The following is a 10,697-nucleotide window of genomic DNA, read 5'->3' on the forward strand; positions in this document are numbered from 1 at the left end:
CTGTCACACGCCGCCTTCTCTCCTCCTCCTCCCCCCCCCCACTCTCCTCCTCAGTTTCCCCCCTCCCCACCCTCACTCTTGGCTCAAGCCCTCCACAGAAGAGGGCAATAACGGACAGAGGAGGAGGAGAAGCGAAGAGGGCGCCCCCGCTCCCCACATCAGCTTCTTGCTGCCGTCGCCCAGGTAAAATATAAGAGAAGGAAGAGAGGGGAGGGGGAGAATTTTTTAATTTTTTTTTTATTTAGGTAGGCGAGCGAGTGTCCCTGACTGGCTGGTCGAGGGAAGCCTTTCCATCAGCTGCAGCGAATCCCCTTTCCCTAATATGTGACATTCGCAGCTGCTTCCCTCGCTTGGTTGGGGGGGGGGGATCGTTCCCGACAGCTCCCGATGGGGGAAGCGGATCAACGCCTGCTGTCGGGGGTCAAGGCTGTGGTGGGATCCTGTGGAGGTGGGGGAAGACGGGCCAGCCACTGCCTCGCTGCTTACAAGCGACTCTCTGCTACGCGCGCCAGCTCAGTGGAGCCTCCACCACCAGGGAATGTATATCCGAGACCAAACGCTGCTCCTCTTTCTCTCTGCCTTGTTTGCGGGCTTCCTACTTGCGCTTTGTTGGGATACAGGAAGCAGAGCTAGGGGGACTCCTTGCTGTGGGCCTCCTCCCCTGTAGTAGTCCCCCCCCCCCTGTACCCTGTCATTGCCTGCCTGCCTGCCGTCGCGAAGCAGTTCCCAAGCGAGGAGCAGCTGGGCTGCCCCGCAGGACCGGATTTTTCAATGTCAGGGGTTGCAACCTTTGGAATCTCGGGCTGTGCATGGGAGAGCAAGAAGCAGGAAAATACTGTAAATGCTTCCTTCTGGACGCAGGCTTTTCCTTTCCACCACTGGGGAAACTACATACGGAGGCGATGGGGAAGAATCAAAGGCTTAAGGCTTTCCCAGCCTCAGCGCCTCTTCCCTTTCAGGAACAGACCGCGGGACTTGGAGAGAGCCGGCAGCTTTGCCTCTTTTTTGTAGACTCCCACCTCCCACCTCAAGATTTGATGCCACCGTGGCCACGCCCCCTCTCTCTCTCTCTCTCTCTCTCTCTCTCTCTCTCTCTCTCTCTCTCTCTCTCTCTCCTCGAGCAGGTTAACCCTTGAAGGGCGGCCCCGCAGCAGATCAATACTTCTTCCTGCTGTGCCCGGGTTTTGGGGGGGGGGTGCTGCCCTTCCTTGCGAGCACTTCATCTGTCTTTTGGCGCTCCGGTAGCGCGTGCTTTATTGGGTATAAACGGGTCTCATTAGCAGGCACTTAAAGGGATCAATAGCCAGCCAGCGGAAAGCCTGGGGACCATTCCTCCTGCAATGGATTTACAGAGACTTTTATTTCTTCCTCTAACCCGAAGATGGCTTAATTGGTGAAAAAGCAGATTGAGGCGCACGCTCTGCCGGGGGTGCATCTTAAGACGCAGTCCGAGTGGGGAGGCTTGCTGGGGGCCGCATGGAATTTCTTTCCGGAGCTGAACAGGTGCAGAGCAGCACCGCAAGAGTTAAAGGGATCTGTGGCAATGAGAGAGAAAGCTGCTCTTGGAGCTATTAATATCAAGGACTTCCAAAAGCCATACCGGGTTTCAAATACTTACCAATTAAGTTGTTGATTTTAAATTTTATCATACTTATTATGCTATTATGCCTGACTCCTAGAGGCCGAGGCGGCTTCAGGCCACCCCAAAAATATTTCAAGGGGCCAAAGGCCTCCCCCAAAAAAGTTGATGGGCATTGCCATTCAAAGAGTGTGTGTGCACTTTGTCATGTGATCAAATATGCAGGGTGGGGTTTACCTGCCCCTCTAGTTTATTCAAGTTGGCACCCCTGTCCGTAGTCATTCTTAGAACATCTGACATTATAATTCTAAGAAGCTGAATACCACCCACCGCCCCATCTTGGCTAGTCGGGTATTTTAATTGGGGTCCACATATCGTTTTCTTCCAGAATGAGTGGCAACTGGGTTCCTGTTGTTTTTCTGTAGTCCACACACAATCTAGGTGTGCTGCGTATTTTGTGCCCCTGTAAAGCGCTTTTTGAGAAACTACATTTCTCCTCAGTGTGTCCATTTGAAAACAGATACAGGTAATCCCAGAAATGGAGATGTCTCCACAGCTGCCCAAGGATGGTGGTGTGTACAAAGGTGGCAACCATCACTTCTTTCTTCATTCACCTGGGGCATGTGCAGGAAAGAAAAGGTGTGGAAAACCTAATCAAGGAAAGAGTTTTCTAATATGTATCAGTAGCCACACTCAGCCTTGGAATAGAAGGATCTAGAATCAATCTAGCGGCACAGTCTTACTCAAACTTGGGTCTTCAGCTGTTTTTGGACTACAACTCTAATCATCCCTAGCTAGCAGAACCAGTGGTCAGGGATGATGGGAATTGTAGTCCAAAATCAACTGGTGTCCAAGTTTGGACAACACTGTAAGCAGCATGTTGAGGATGGGTGTGAACAATCCTGGGTTGAGAAAAACTACAACTTGTTCCTTAGACTACCAGGCTTCAGATAAACAGATCATGATGGCACACAAGTGGGTTGTGAAGCACAATCATAGAAACGTACGAATTATTTAAATAAAATTAATCGATAAAATAGACCTGGAAGGGACTACAAATGGTTTTCTCATTTACCCCCCTGCCAATACATCTAAGTCATGTTTACTCTGAAGGAAGTCCCGCTGTCTTCAGTGGGGCCTTCTCTCCAGTAAGAGAGTTGAAGGTTGCAGCTCTAAGATGGATCCTTCCAGAAACGTAATGACGCTTTTATTTCATGGTGTTTTTTTTAAAGGCTGCAGTCCTCAGCACACTTTCCTGGAAGTAAACTGCACGAACACAAATACTTCCCAGTAAATATGCATATGGTTGAGCTGTATGATAAGGAGAAAGGCAAGACAGCAAGGAGGGCACAGTTTGAGCAATAGACAGACAGTTGAAAGAATCACCCAAGCCATTTTATAGAACTTCCGTATGCAGATTTAAAAATATATAATTATGGCATATTGAAAAGTGGAAGTTTTACTGAAGTGTTAGGGTTTGAGGTGGATCCTCCTGGTCTGTAAAAAAAACAATCTGACCCCTTCCTCCTAAGAGGTTTACATTACAGCAGACATAGGGGAAAGTGTCCCTAAAGATGATGTTGGACACTCAGACCCATAATCCTTGGCCATTGGCCATGCTGGTTCAGGAGGAGGAGGAGGAAGAGGAGAAGAAGAAGGAGAAGGAGAAGGAGAAGGAGAAGGAGAAGGAGAAGGCGAAGAAGATGATGTTTATATCCCACCCTTCTCCCAAAGGAGCCCAGGGTGGCAAACACTGAAGTGATATAACAATAGGATATTTTTTTTAATGGACATATTTAAAACATTAAATATCTGCTAGGGTGTTGGATCCTACCTGCATCTGGAGGGCCACAGGTTCCTTCCCCCCCCCCCCTACATTAGAGGCTAAGCTATGGAATGAGCAAAAAGCTCATCAGCTTGCAAGAAGAGTCTTAGGCAATGATTCTTGTCAAACAAATGCTCTGAAGCTAATGGGGGAAAGAGAGTGTATATCAGAATGCAGGAATTTAGCTCATTATGGATAATGACTGCCAGGAGGGGTCTTCCTGGCAATATCTCTAGAGCTACATTTCTTTGCTATCCACTTGGGGGAGTCTGGGAATTTTCTAAATAAGGTCCATGTTTACAAAACTTAGGCTTAAGGCAGAAGTGGTGCTGGGTATTTTGAATACATTACCCTGGCTGTTTCTCCCCACTCTGCCCCACATGCACACACATTAGAAAGGAAAGCAAAAGGGGGGGGGGACTTCTGGCACTGTGAAGATAGATATCTTGTGTTCCTGTAATGGCTGTCTCAGAGGTCATTAACAATAGAGGCCACAGGGCAGAAGGTGGTAGAGGCAGATGGAGGAAGCCATCTGATCAAAGCTGAACATTTTCAAATTGCACTCATTTCAGTGGGGCTTACCCCTAGGTAAGTGTGTAAACTGCAGACTAAAATGCTGGATGAGTCTGGGAGTGAGTTCTGTTGAAGTTCAGTGGGTCTGACCTCTAAGTAAATATGCTTGATATGATACTGTAAGTTTCCCGATTCACATCCTGTAAAAGTCAGCTGGAAAATGAAGTCATAATAACAGCGGCAGCAGCAACAACAATATTTGTAGCAGTTACAATATGAACTGTGCTTCTAGAAACAATGCCTGGAAAATGAGGAATTCTATAGCATTTAAGGGCTTGCTGCAGATAAGACCTTGTAACTGGGAGGCAATAACGTTGTAAGTCAGAGACCGAAACTGGAATCAAACAATGTATGAATCCCTATCATTCCATTCTACTCCTAGCCCCAATCACCATGGATGATGGTCAGGATGGTGAAGAGTTGGCAGGGGTCCTGTGGATCCTCTAGTCCAACCCTGTGCAATGCAGGAATATGCAACTATCCCATACAGGGATTGAACCTGCAACCTTGGCACTATCAGCACAGCACTCTAACCCACTGAGCAATATCTTGTTCCTCGACAGTGCCCATCGTATCTCAACAAGAATACTATTCCACAGAACAGGGGCAACCACACCAAAAGCCCAGCTCCTGTGTTACTACGTCTGGAGGTCTACAGGTTCCCCATTCCAGATCCTAGACCAGAGAATACAGATTCGGCAACATTTTGACAGCATGAGCTCCCCCACTCTGCTTTTTCCTTAAGCAGGTGGAATGAAATGAAATCCCAAGGCTTAATTTGGGAGGAAAGAAAGAAGCAGTATTTCACTGAAAAAAATGCCTTCCAGCCTGCACTTGCTTCTAGCAGCAAAAGATGATGATTGTATCATTTTACATTCTGAAATAAGAACAGCACTTCTAGAAAATGCTGATGGATGTCACTTTCCTGTCAGAATTTGCTATCTTTACCATTTGTATCCTTGATACAGGAGGCAGCGATTTACGATAGGTGCCTTCTACTTATTGGAATGTGCTATCTTCCCCAGCTCCCATCTTGAAGCGGGGAAAGTATTTTGACAGGTGCCACTCACTCACCCATCCGAATCTGCAAACTGTTGCACCTGGGATGTAAGCCGCAAAGGCAGCAAATTGGGAAGGGCAAGACACTTGTCAGAATTTGCTCCTTGTGGTTACAGAAGCCCAAGTTTCGACTTGCAGAGTGTGACACAGATATGGAGGCACCAAAATGAAATCGGCAAGCTTATTAAGCAAACTCTGGGTGTGGAGGCCTTCCAATCTCCACCAATATTTGAGAAAATTAATAACAGCCCTCTTAGGGTCCCACCCTATGACTTCCCCATCTTCTGCTGTGTATTAGAACATGGCAGTAAAGTTTCTCCTTGATATGAACATTTAAGTAGCATGTGCTTTTTGGTGAGATAAGCTGCCCATGGCAACCTTTAAAATATTGATTCACTTACAGACAAGATCTGTAGTGTACCTGTACAGGGCCTAGTTTAGTGCAGGTAACTGTCCACTAAGGCACAGCAGATTTATTACTGATGTTTTAAGCCTGTATACTATTTGTACCCCTTTAGACTGTGGGTGGGAGGTTACTTGATCAAACTCTTCCTCACACAATTGTTTCCCTTAATTTTTTTTGAAGCATTCCCCCTCCCCCAATGAAGTGTCATTCTGTCATATAATACCACAATCATGGTACAAAGCACACAGGTTTATCGCCTCAAAGCTAACTAGGCCTCATGTATTTAGTCCACTTACATTCCACCCTTTTCCCCACAGAACTTAGTGACAACTATAGGTCTCCCTGCTGTTTTATCCTAACACCTCTACGAAGCAGGTTAGGCTGAATGCATTAAACCTGGACTGTTAAGTCCAGTCAAAGACAGCTATGGGGTTGTGGTGCTCAACTCGCTTTTCAGGCCGAGGGAGTTGGCATTTGTCTACAGGCGGTTTTCCGGGTCATGACTTAACTGCTTCTGGTGCAACAGAACACCATGACAAAAACTAGAGTGCACGGAAATGCCGTTTACCTTCCCGCCGGAGCAGTACCTATTTATCTACTTGCACTGTCATGCTTTTGAACTCCTAGATTGGCAGAAGCTGGGACAGAGCAACGGGAGCTCACTCCGTTATGGGGATTTGAACCACTGACCTTCCGAATCGGCAAGCCCAAGAGGCTCAGTGGTTTAGACCACAGTGCCACCGGTGTCCCTGTGCTGAATGCACAGGCCTCTACTGAAGCCCTTCCACTAAGCATGCATTGGTAGTAATTCTGCCTGCATTGTGGTGAGGTTCCCCTGGTCCCAGAATAATGTGAGCATAGGAATGCTATGTGCCTCTCTCTGAAATGAGTGGTGCTTAAAAGTGCTAAACATTTGGCTGGATTTGAAGGCTTCAGTCCATATTTTTTATGCCCATCTAACATGGGTTATTTCGACAATCCAAATCATGATGATATCTGGGGCTGTGTCACACCGCTACTGACTGTCTTTCCCAGGAGCTATATTTATCAGCAACAGTTTCAGTAATAGCTTGCTTTTGTGTTTCCTCCCCATTTCCCATAACATTCAGAATCTGATTAGGTGGACCAAGGTGCTGGTGTCAGCTGACAGTGCAGCATGTTAGACTCCAAAGACAAACTTGAAGTTCTTTATCAGGCAAATCAACACAGCTGGAACTAGTTTATAGAGACAACAAAGTACCGTATTAACAGAGGGAAATGGCTCGGGAAATAAGATATACTGGGATGGCTCTGATTTCAGTAGTCCCAAGAAGTTTTCAGTGGTGTAAGTAGGGGGTTGGGACGCGGGTAGTGCTGTGGATTAAACCACAAAGCCTAGCACTTGCCGATCAGAAGGTCGGCGGTTCGAATCACCGTGACGGGGTGAGCTCCCGTTGCTCAGTCCCTGCTCCTGCCAACCTAGCAGTTCGAAAGCACGTCAAAGTGCAACTAGATAAATAGGTACCACTCCGGCGGGAAGGTAAATGGCATTTCTGTGCACTGCTCTGGTTCACCAGAAGTGGCTTAGTCCTGTGGCCACATGACCCGGAAGCTGTACGCCAGCTCCCTTGGCCAATAAAGCGAGATGAGCGCCGCAACCCCAGAGTCAGCCATGACTGGACCTAATGGTCAGGGGTCCCTTTACCTTTACTTAAGTAGGGGGTTAATCTTCATGCCAGTACAGTCATCTCAATCTACACAGAAAGAGAGAGAGAGAGAGAGAGAGAGAGAGAGAGAGAGAGAGAGAGAGAGAGAGGAGATGCTTTAAAAAGAAGAGTCATGTCACAGGTGCTTGGATTCCAGTCAAGAAAGAGAAAAAGAAAGACACATGCAATCTCCCCAGAATGTTGTGAATTCAATAAGTTTATATGAGTGTGCTAGCATACCAAAAACCTTTAACGAAAAGCAAAGCACAATAACATACGCTCAATTCTCACCTGGTAATAGATCACAGTTCACCCAAGTCTACACCACTGGCTGATCCTTTCATTATAGTTCCTTTGGAAAAATCCCTCTGGCTTTGCCGTGTTTTGATGTATGGATCTGCTTTGTTTTCTCAGATACAATGGACAAACATCGAATTCCAGTTGAGAATGAACAAGGAGCTTGAGCGATTCCCCTGGCTTCTCCTCTCTTTCTCACACCTCTATGGAAGAATGCTTTATTTCCTCAAACCATCATTACTGGCTTGCGGTAACCACAGGTGGGCTTTTTCACTGGTGGCAACAGTGTTGTAGAATGCCCTCCCTGTTGAAATGTGATAGGCTCTAGCTGTATGGATATTCCAGCAACTCCTGAAGACACAGCTGTCTAGGCAAGCATTCCATTGAACTTGAACTTCCTGACTTGCATTGCTCTTTTAACTGCTTTTATTTTTATTCTTTTTAATTGCCTTCTTGTATGGTAAATTCTAATTATATATATTTTTTAAGGTTTTGATGGAATTGTTTCCATCATGTATTTTAATTATGTATGGATTTTATAATTGATTTTATACTTGTAAACCACTTAGAGATTATTTTGCCATATATGTCGCAGAGGAATTTGTTGATATCTGGGAGCTGATTCAACTTAGACCTGCCTTTTAATTCCCACAGTCATTATACCTCTCACTTTCTGCATTGCTTTATTTTACTTTGTTCAGGAATGACAAAAGTTTTAACAGCACACACAATGCATTCCATCTTGTCCTCTTCAGCAAAAGGAAGCTCATTGTTTCCAGTAGAAGATAAAGCACTGGCATTAAGTTGTTATTTTTGTCCTACATGAATAATTTTATTGTACGAGCAACCCTATAGGGGCTCCCATTATAAGGTAGAATCCACTTTCCCAGAGAAGCTAATAGAGAAGCTCCTGTTGATTTTAATGGCCCCAGGTTGTAATGATGGCAACCATTACAGCCAATCCTAAAATAGATTTATTTTTCCACCTAACCTCTTGCTAAATGTTGCCCCCACTGTGAAATCTGAAATGTCACCACAGTGACACACTTTTATTCTTGCCAGAAAATGGTCTTCACTTGACATTAGAAGAGCTGGTCAAGGATCCTGGAGAGCTTGACACTTGCCCTCTGGAAGTTCTAAGAAATGGAATGGGTGGCCGAGTTATTTCTTAAGAATAGATTTTCTCCTCTTTTTTGATGTGCACTTAGCTGCAAAATTTGAGAGTGTTTCCAAGAATCCCCTCCCACCTGCAAGTTACAGCATAGCAACAGTGGCCTACAGCCAGATAAAGTTAGCTTTTTGCTTAAGTCCTATCAGAAACAAAGGTGCCAAGTTGTCTGGGGACCACCATACCAAATGCCCATCTCCAGGCATGTATTATGGCCTGCCAGGTAGCTTCAGTCACCACTGACTAATGTCATCACTGACATTATGTCATCAACTATTTGGGAGATGGATTTCTTCCTCCCTGCCAAATTATTGGTCAGTAGGATTCCCACTTATTTTACAGGGCTATGTAACTAACTAACACAGTTAGTTCTGAGCCAAAATATGTTGTTTCCAGGAAGTTCTGATACCTGCTGTCTTTTTTTTAAATAAAGAAACACTTTGGTGATCTAGAATCAGGTGTTCTCTATACCGGTACAAAATAATTATAGGCACAGTTCAGGGCCTAAGTACATTAGGGCTTGCTCTAAGTGTTGGGTGATTTCTACAGTGGAATTTCAAGTCACAACCCCATTGTTCCTGCTGAAAGGACACAAGGTCATCACTTTTCTGAAGCCAGTGGATGGATGCATGATGAAGGCCACCTTGGTTTCTTTGACCAACAAAAATGAGATAATGCAAGTCAACCTCAGGTGTACAGTCATCAGCTACAGTAAAATCAAGGGGTGAACATGCATGTTGTGAATAAGTCTCATCAAGCACATCCTATATGTACACACCACTTGAGCCCCTTTCACATTTTACATGCATAGGGCTTTCAGATATGACCAGTGGAGTTGGGTCTCTGGCCTCACCTGTAATGTCATGTTCCCTGCCAGTGTTTTGGGCTGCTGTTGCTGTGAGCTCCTCCATAAGTAGGCTAAGGTTGTCTATATTTGTAAACAAACCATAAATGCACATAGCCTCCATTGTGCCTAGTTTTCCAAACACAAATCCTGGCTGAGTGCTTGCAATGTCTGAAATCTTGCGCACCACTCAGGGGAGATTAGGCTGGTGTGGAGCATCACCTTTCCTTGGGTGTGGTGAACTTGCCCATTCCCAATTTTCAATCTTTCTCCCAGCTACCTCTGGGAGATCTTTGTGGTTAGTCCCACAGCCACAATCAAATTCTGCGGCGGTTCCAAAATATGCAAAGGATGATATGATTTGCAGAATTCCAGAGCCTGCCAGACCCCTGGCAATAACTGTCTTTAACATCTCGCAAACACCTCTATCCTTACAGTCTTTGAGAGATGCTTGTGGGAGCATAAAACAATGTGCAAATTGCACTCGTTGATGCTTATTGTGTATGCATAGGCACATCTGTCACTTTATATGTGACAGATATAAAGCTCAATATTCTGCAGCGTTAATATTTAATAAAAATTCTCCTTTTAGATGAATAATCCAAGCATAATTTAGCACACACAAGGCTTCAGTAAGAATGTTAATCATTGTCTTTAACCATTTACATAGCATAATTTGTAAGATGACAAGACTAACAAATATATTTCTATCTTTCATCCTGCGGGTGCTTTCCAGATGTAACTTAGCGATCCAGGTCAAGCTAATCTAGGATGTTGAATCCAAGAAGAGCCATTCATATGTTGACCCTGAACACAGCTGTTATTCCCAGTGGTGCTGAAGTCTTGCTGTAACTAGTTTGAAGTGAGAGATTCCTGGAAGCTTCAATTACTATTATCACCTTAAACAAAAACAAGGAAGAAAGGAAAATGAAAAACTTTAAATCATCCTTGTACAGGTCACAGGAAGAATTATAAAATCCCTCTCTGACACCATTATGCTTTATCATCCCACCGCCCTCCATGGTTCAGTAATATAATCCTCAAGACAAAAATAAGTGATGTAAACTGGGAAATGACAGAGATAATAGGTCTGAAAGTAAGTATATTGCTCTTGAAAGTTTCAATAAAACAGTGATCTTGACAGAAGAAAAGCAGACAGATTACCGCTGATTAAAATCCAACATTTCTAATACTGTATTCAAAAAGTAATTAATATACTTTGGGGCTCCCCCCTGCCCCTGATTTAAAGGCTATATAATAA

General features: G+C 44.8%; 1 long non-coding RNA gene across 1 annotated transcript; it reads left to right on the forward strand.

Moving 5' to 3' along the window:
• Positions 1-15: 15 nt before the first annotated feature.
• LOC309363424 lies at positions 16-9,020 on the forward strand. The gene is made up of 2 exons (XR_014165337.1): positions 16-183; positions 7,542-9,020. It is a non-coding gene; the product is annotated as an uncharacterized lncRNA (long non-coding RNA).
• The last annotated feature ends 1,677 nt before the right edge of the window (positions 9,021-10,697 follow it).

This window comes from Podarcis melisellensis, assembly GCF_964234715.1.
Source record: "Podarcis melisellensis genome assembly, chromosome: 1".
In the NCBI taxonomy this organism is placed as follows: Eukaryota; Metazoa; Chordata; class Lepidosauria; order Squamata; family Lacertidae; genus Podarcis; species Podarcis melisellensis.